This window comes from Lissotriton vulgaris, chromosome 3_1 (assembly GCF_964263255.1).
Source record: "Lissotriton vulgaris chromosome 3_1, aLisVul1.2, whole genome shotgun sequence".
NCBI lineage: Eukaryota > Metazoa > Chordata > Amphibia > Caudata > Salamandridae > Lissotriton > Lissotriton vulgaris.
Genome location: NC_141689.1, coordinates 56,014,660 through 56,021,792, shown reverse-complemented (window position 1 = coordinate 56,021,792; position 7,133 = coordinate 56,014,660). Strand labels below are relative to the sequence as shown.

At 46.2% G+C, this 7,133-nt stretch overlaps 1 protein-coding gene across 3 annotated transcripts in view; it reads left to right on the top strand.

Annotated features, from left to right (window-relative positions):
* The first annotated feature begins 2,300 nt into the window (after window positions 1-2,300).
* LOC147725933 (uncharacterized) overlaps window positions 2,301-7,133 on the top strand; it is a 72,605-nt gene continuing 67,772 nt past the window's right edge. Inside the window, exons 1-2 of one of the 3 annotated variants that reach the window (XM_086960059.1) lie at window positions 2,557-2,716; window positions 3,007-3,319. The gene's annotated coding sequence lies outside the window, so the exon portion shown is untranslated. Of the gene's footprint in view, window positions 3,320-7,133 lie in introns of all 3 variants that reach the window. The other 2 variants (XM_086960060.1, XM_086960058.1) reach the window with 2 other exon arrangements.

Here is a 7,133-nt window from a genome sequence, read left to right as displayed (position 1 = left end):
TCTCATCCATACTTTCATTGCAAATGTTGCAGTGATATTGTCAATGATGTCATAGAAGATGTCATGAGTGATGTAATATGAGGGTTAATTAACAGTGAATGGTGAGGGCGCGAGTTATAGTTACCTTAGTGCACGAGTCATAACTTGAGATAACTATAACTAGTGAATTTCTGTGTTTTAGATTTTAAAATGTTGCGTTGTTGCTGAACATTCATTCTAACTATAACATTACTTTATCCTTTGTTTTCAGTCATTTTCTAGGGTTTTTAAACATAAAGTAATATGTTATTACCATATGTAAACCACAAGTGTAAATCCAATCCCTGCCTGTCAGTCCAACCCCCAACATGTAGCCAACCCACGCTGCCTCAAGGCCTGTTGACCCCCATTCTGCTGAAGTCAAACACGTTTTATTTTTATCTAATAGGTAACATTTTACATCTGATAAAGAACAAGGCAATCCTTTACTATACCCCACTACTCAAACAGAGACCTCGTCTCAGGTACCTTTATTGACACACCACACCCCTGTGTAAATAAAGCTAGCTGGCGACGCGCTCAGCTTCTAGGCACACTCCCAGGCGCTGGAATGGCAGCGGTCGGGTGAGCCTATTGTTCGCACCTTTCCAATCAAAGTTTCCTCGCTGTTTTAAGAGTCTGCAAATGCCTGGACGTCACACCAAATAGAACTGAAAACAAAATCGCATGCCATATCTGGACTAGTTTACTTTAAGTATTAGTCATGCATAAGTGAACGAACACATTTAAAAATATTTTCTATTTATACTTGTCTTTGAAGTTTGTACAAATAAAAAAAAATGACCAGCAGCTTTATGTGATTTCTTTTTTCGGTTGTACCCTCTGGAACAACAAAACATCTACCCTCTGTCCACGTAATCTCTGTAGCATGTTGGGGGCAATAAAGTGCATGAGGTTGTGAAGCGTTTTATGACAATTTGTTTACTTTTTTATCTTCTGGGCAGAAAATAGTTTGGTATCAGGATCATAGCCTCCGTTGCAAGGGTTCTGAAGCAGTTTCAAGAGATCTTGGGCTTCCTCGCTCAAATGGGTGTCATTTCTGGTATTTATATCTGACCCTCATTTGCTCGTGAGAAAGTGTCATGTTATGATAGTCGTTGAATGCCGCTCTTAATTACACTGAAATGATAAAAATGTCACTCAGAAGCAATCTGAATCTTCGGCAGCTGTGTGGACCCGTAGTTATGAAGAAAAATCCAACAAGGCACTCACTCCGCTGCTGTGTCTTTTGTATTTATATATTATTTATAAGTGAATGGCTTTACAGCCTTTCTCAAGAGCACGTTAAAACTACCGTAGAAAATAACTAGTGCAAACCAATCTGCAAAAAAAAAAAACATAGAAAACAAAACAGACTATCTCAAAAAATGAACCGAGCAACGACGTTGTTTGTTTCTCTTCCTATCACTGCAGTGATGCACTTATATTATCGCATCCGATGCAGCAATTTTTAAAGCAGTTATTCATGATTCCACAACTCATTAATGATAAAGTGAACAAGCAATGCAGATATACATACTTTATGCAATGTTTACCGATTTTCAGATGGTTGCTTCTTATACAAATAATCATTATATTCTGTCATAATGATAACGTTGATAAATGTGAAATATTGGTTACATGCGCTTGATTAAATTGTAGGCATTATCATGTTCAAAAGTTCAAAAGTGATAATTATCAATAATGAAGATCCGTATTAGCCAATTCAGTAGTGAAGTGCCTGTGTTTTGTAGCTGCCAAGTGTGGTTGTGGGTACATGGCAGGCCTCTCCCAGTGCTTGGAGCCCACCTTGGGTCTCACCCGGGCTGTGCATGTCCAGGGCTTGAGTTTACAGTCTGCACCTCCGTGGTGCGAGGGAATGAGATCACTGCATTAAGTGCCTCATTCTTAAAGTGCAAGTGCTTGCGGCAAAAGTAACATGACTGAGTGATCCGCTGGGTATCAGTGTGAGCCTATAGCTACATAGGGCTAGAACTAGCTTGGACGTGTTCCTGTGTATAAGAAGGTGTGCAGACAGTATAGGGTCTGAGCTGCACGTCACATGCTTCACGGCCCTAGAGCACACACTCGGAGCGATAACACAACCTTGCTTGTCCACAGCTGTTTGTCCAGATGCTTCTCGGAATGCAGAAGTGCAGCAGGGCGAGGGTTTCCTGCTGGTGACTGATGGCCTTGGTTCTTCGGAAACTGTTTTCCTCACAGACCTTCCCCTTTATTTGCATTTCAGGTTCTATATCTGGAGACATCTCTACTCCAGCAGCACTCACTGAGTGTGAGAGATCCCTCGTGCGCTGAAAGAAGAGAGCAGCAGGCAGAGGTGAGAGCTGACACCATCACTCACTGAGTGGGAGATCCCACCTGAGCGAACAGAAGAGAGCAGCAGGCAGAGGTGAGAGCTGACACCATCACTCACTGAGTGGGAGATCCCACCTGAGCGAACAGAAGAGAGCAGCAGGCAGAGGTGAGAGCTGACACCATCACTCACTGAGTGGGAGAGATCCCTCGTGCGCTGGAAGAAGAGAGCAGCAGGCAGAGGTGAGAGCTGACACCATCACTCTCTGAGTGTGGGAGATCCCACCTGAGCTGACAGAAGAGAGCAGCAGGCAGAGGTGAGAGCTGACACCATCACTCACTGAGTGGGAGAGATCCCTCGTGCGCTGGAAGAAGAGAGCAGCAGGCAGAGATGAGAGCTGACACCATCACTCACTGAGTGGGACATCCCACCTGAGCTGACAGAAGAGACCAGCAGGCAGAGGTGAGAGCTGACACCATCACTCACTGAGTGTGAGAGATCCCTCGTGCGCTGGAAGAAGAGAGCAGCAGGCAGAGGCGAGAGCTGACACCATCACTCACTGAGTGGGAGATCCCACCTGAGCGAACAGAAGAGAGCAGCAGGCAGAGGTGAGAGCTGACACCATCACTCACTGAGTGGGAGATCCCACCTGAGCGAACAGAAGAGAGCAGCAGGCAGAGGTGAGAGCTGACACCATCACTCACTGAGTGGGAGAGATACCTCCTGAGCTGGAAGAAGAGAGCAGCAGGCAGAGGTGAGAGCTGACACCATCACTCACTGAGAGCTGGAGATCCTACCAGATCTCACAGGAGACAGCAGCAGGCAGTGGCAAGACTAAAACCATCTCTCACTGAGTGTCGAATATCCCATCTGAGTTGACATAAGAGAGCAGCAGGTAGGAGAGAGACCTGATAGCATCACTCACTGAGTGCGGGAGATCCCTCTTGAGCTCACAGAAGAGGCGGACCCAAAGTTAATAAACTGAAGGTGAGCAGAGGGGATGTGTCATTCAGGGCTTTAAGTGGGTGAAAAACTGGTTTTTTTCACAGGGCTGAGGCCATTGCAAATAAGGGCATGGCTAAAAACACTTAACCCCTTCCCTGCGGAACTAATTCCCATGCGGTGCGGGGGGAGGGGGGCCGCGACCGGCGCCGCGGTGCTTGTGACGAGCTCTGCTCGTCACGCTGCACAGTGGAGCTGTGCTCATGATGAGCTCGTCACAACTCCGCCCACTTTATGAAACGCCCAGCACAGCAGGGGAATTATCCCCGCGTGGGCGTTCCATGGCCGTTATGACAAACCTCAGCTCGTCATGAGCATAGCTCCACTGTGCCTCATGACGAGGTGAGCTCGTCATGAGCGCCGAAGGTGTTAAGATGAAGATCGGTGTTAGCATAGTGTGCCACCAGACTAGTATTTTGCTTCTTCTGTCCATTCATCTAGACATATAACACAACAAGTGATATTATACCTACAACAAGCCAGTACTATTGGCTTTGTCAATGGTTGTAAGCTGCGTACGATAAATAAGCAACAGGTATCACTTAGTTGTATATAATCATGAAAATGCTACTTGCTCTTGTGAGCGAGGCTGTGGTAAGGCTAGAGCAGCCGACCATCGAGCTGAGAAAACAGATTCGAGCCTGACGGCCTGTGATTCAAAGAATGAATTTATCCTTGTGTAATGTAACTGGTGTTCATGTAAAGCGCTCCAAGTTTGCGGTATATCAACTGGAAAACATGGGCCATATGTATCAAAAAAGAGTTTTGTGATTATCAAATTGTGATTTTTAGAAAATCGCAATTACAGAATCGCAAAATGGAATGTTTGTAGGATTTGCTAAAAATGTTGCCAATCCTACATATTCCTTATTTGCGAATCACAAATTGAGATTCGCAAATAAGGAAACCTTCCCATTCATTCTTATGGGCTAGGAGGCCCATATGAATGAATGGGAAGACAGTCTCAATTTGCGATTACCAATTAGAGAATTGCAAATTGACAATGCAATTTCAAGGTTGCAAGGCTGCCAAAAGGACACCCGGTTGCACCCCTGAAATATGCATGTGCGCACATTTTGCGCACATATGCGACATATGACATTTTTTTTAAATCCAAAAAGTGCTTTTTTAAAGAAAATCGCAAATTAACACCAACTCTTCTTAATGGTAATTTGCAGTTCCTGAAGGCCAAATAGAAAATTTCTGGTGCTTCCGGAATTGCATTTAAGGAATCGCAATTTGCAATTCCTTAATTGCACTACTAATTTTGCAATTCTCTATTTTGCGATGGCCTTTTGGGATGATACATACCAAAAGGCTTTTTCGTATTCACAAAAGGGACGATTCTGAGAATCTGCCCATTTGCAAACAGGAAAAAGGCTTGATACATATTGCCCCAAGTCTCTTTGAATTTACATTAAAGGCAGTGACGGGTTGTACTATTGAGGAGTTAAGGTTTTTTTTCCTCTCCCACCGGTAAAAAATGGAGAGCCCGATAGGGACCCCTCTCAGCACCTGCTTTTAAGAACTGTAGGTGCTGAGCGCTGGCAGGACTCGCCCACTTAAAGCCCTGGTGTCATGGTCACGGGATTTATTCTCTCCTTAACTTTGTGAAGGTCCATTCTATAAAAAGCACAAGTACCAGGAAGAATATCTTAGTAACTGCGAGCATTATATTGAAAACAGAACCTTCTTTTGAGTTTCAAAACTTGTGCACGAAATTTGAGTGAAGATATTTAGGGGTGTGATTCCTCATGGAGACGCCTTACCACACAGCTCTCTGGTCTCTCCGTGAGACATTCAGAGTATGAGCCACCCACAGACTCACACCATCAATGAATATTCATTTAATTTTCTCCAATGCCCTTGTCTCACAATCCCACACAGACCTGCCTGTGAGTGCTATGAAGTGTGAGATGTGCGGGGTGTCACTGAGCCATGGTATCTCCTGTCATACTCTGTGCAACACTGTGATGGTCTAGGCTGGACCCATGTCACTAGTACATCTGTGGTGAGAAATTGTAATGCTGTGGGGCCCAAGGCCCCCATGTATAAATAACCATGACACAGACACTGATACTAGTGCATAGAACTGGCCAGGGCACGTGAGCCCAGCCTTTTTAATTAACAGGCTCACATGTCCTCTGATGCCTGTGATGGATGGGTGTGGGGTGGGGTGTAAGCCAGTCCTCCGGGAGTGGCTGGTACAATGGCAAGACTAAAAGAGTGACCAGCAGGACACTACATCCCTCCCAAACTTTATTCAGAAAGGAACAACACAGTCCAACCTGGGGGAGAGAATTATACAATAACAGAAAACTTCTACTAAGTCTATTCAGCTGCTTGCAGAACAAGACGATGGTACAACGGCAGCTAGGACCACCAGTCCTGCTTGGCACAGTTCAGTTGTGCCCTGCGGGTCTGGTCCTCCTCGGACTTGATGTGTGAAAGTTGACACCAAAGTCTCTATATGTACAGTTCTCTGTGATGGTGCAGGTGGAGTGATAGTGAATCTGGTAGATGTAACGTTTTCAACAATCAGTCCTGGTTTTTGTTGCATCTTCACAAAGGCATCATTGCTTCTAGCTACAAAATAGTGGAGTAATTTCAAACATTCCTCTCTCACCAGGATGCCCGTCTCCCGTGTGTTCCCCTCGCAGGGGATGTTGCGGAGGCCCACCTCAGTAGGCTTCCACTGGACTGGGTGTACTTCGCTGTGTCACTCCAACGCCACCCATGCAGTTTGTGGTGGATGCGCTATGACTCCCACCTTCAAGATCCTTGCTCCACATGGAGAGTAGTTCTTTGCTGATAGGATTACTACTGCCACCTAGCACAAGATCTTTGACTTCCTCGGAAATGCGGAGGAGCGCCTGTAAACTCATCTCTTGTACCGGGACCCGCTCTCACCGGCCGTCCCTGAGGCCTTTGCCCCTGGGTCTCCAGGGTCTGGTGTGGAGTGGTCGGATCCTCTTCTAGACCTCACATCCGAGGCAACTCAGGACGTGTGAGCAATCTCACAATCCAGTTTCCCGTGTGAATCCAAAGGTGGATGTCACCAATGGTCCAGCTTGCGAACTTCTGCCGTCACCAGGTTTGCTTGATGTTACGAAGACTCCTGGATAGCTAGCTTCTCATGGTGCCACCGATGTTACCAAGATACTGTGTTCTATTCCAGATGTTCTTGCACTCATTCATTCTCTATCTTGCTGTGTGCGAGTTGTCTGATCACACACTCCCCTCTTCTTCTTGGAATTTCTGCAGTGGCCTCATGCCACGCGATTTCCTCTTTCTTATTCTTTCACTTCGCGACGCGGTTTAGTCCCATCTGGTCTTGCTCTCCTTCTCTGAAGAGGCCTCTCCATGTGACGTGCACTTCACACAGGTCTCCCTGGCCCTGTCCTACCCCTAGGACAATGCATTCTCTTTGTTTGATAACCAAACCTGTCTTCGTAACCTTCTTCCTTCCACTACTTCTCATAGGCTTTCGTACTTTGACTTCCAGTCAATTTTGTGAGACCTCTCCTCTCCTCGGTCTTCACTGACCTCTACTCGGTCACCTTCCCTGACCTCTCACAGTCACCTTCTTGGACCTTTCTCAGGTCATCTTCTCCCTGACCTCTGGCAGGTCATCTTCTCCCTGACCTCTGGCAGGTCATCTGCTCTTTGACCTCTGGCAGGTCATCTGCTCTTTGACCTCTGGCAGGTCATCTTCTTCCTGGCCTCTGTCGCGCCCTGGCCTTTACAGTCAGTGTCTCGGGTACAATCTTCTGCGCACTTCTCCCCTTGCGCTCTCCAT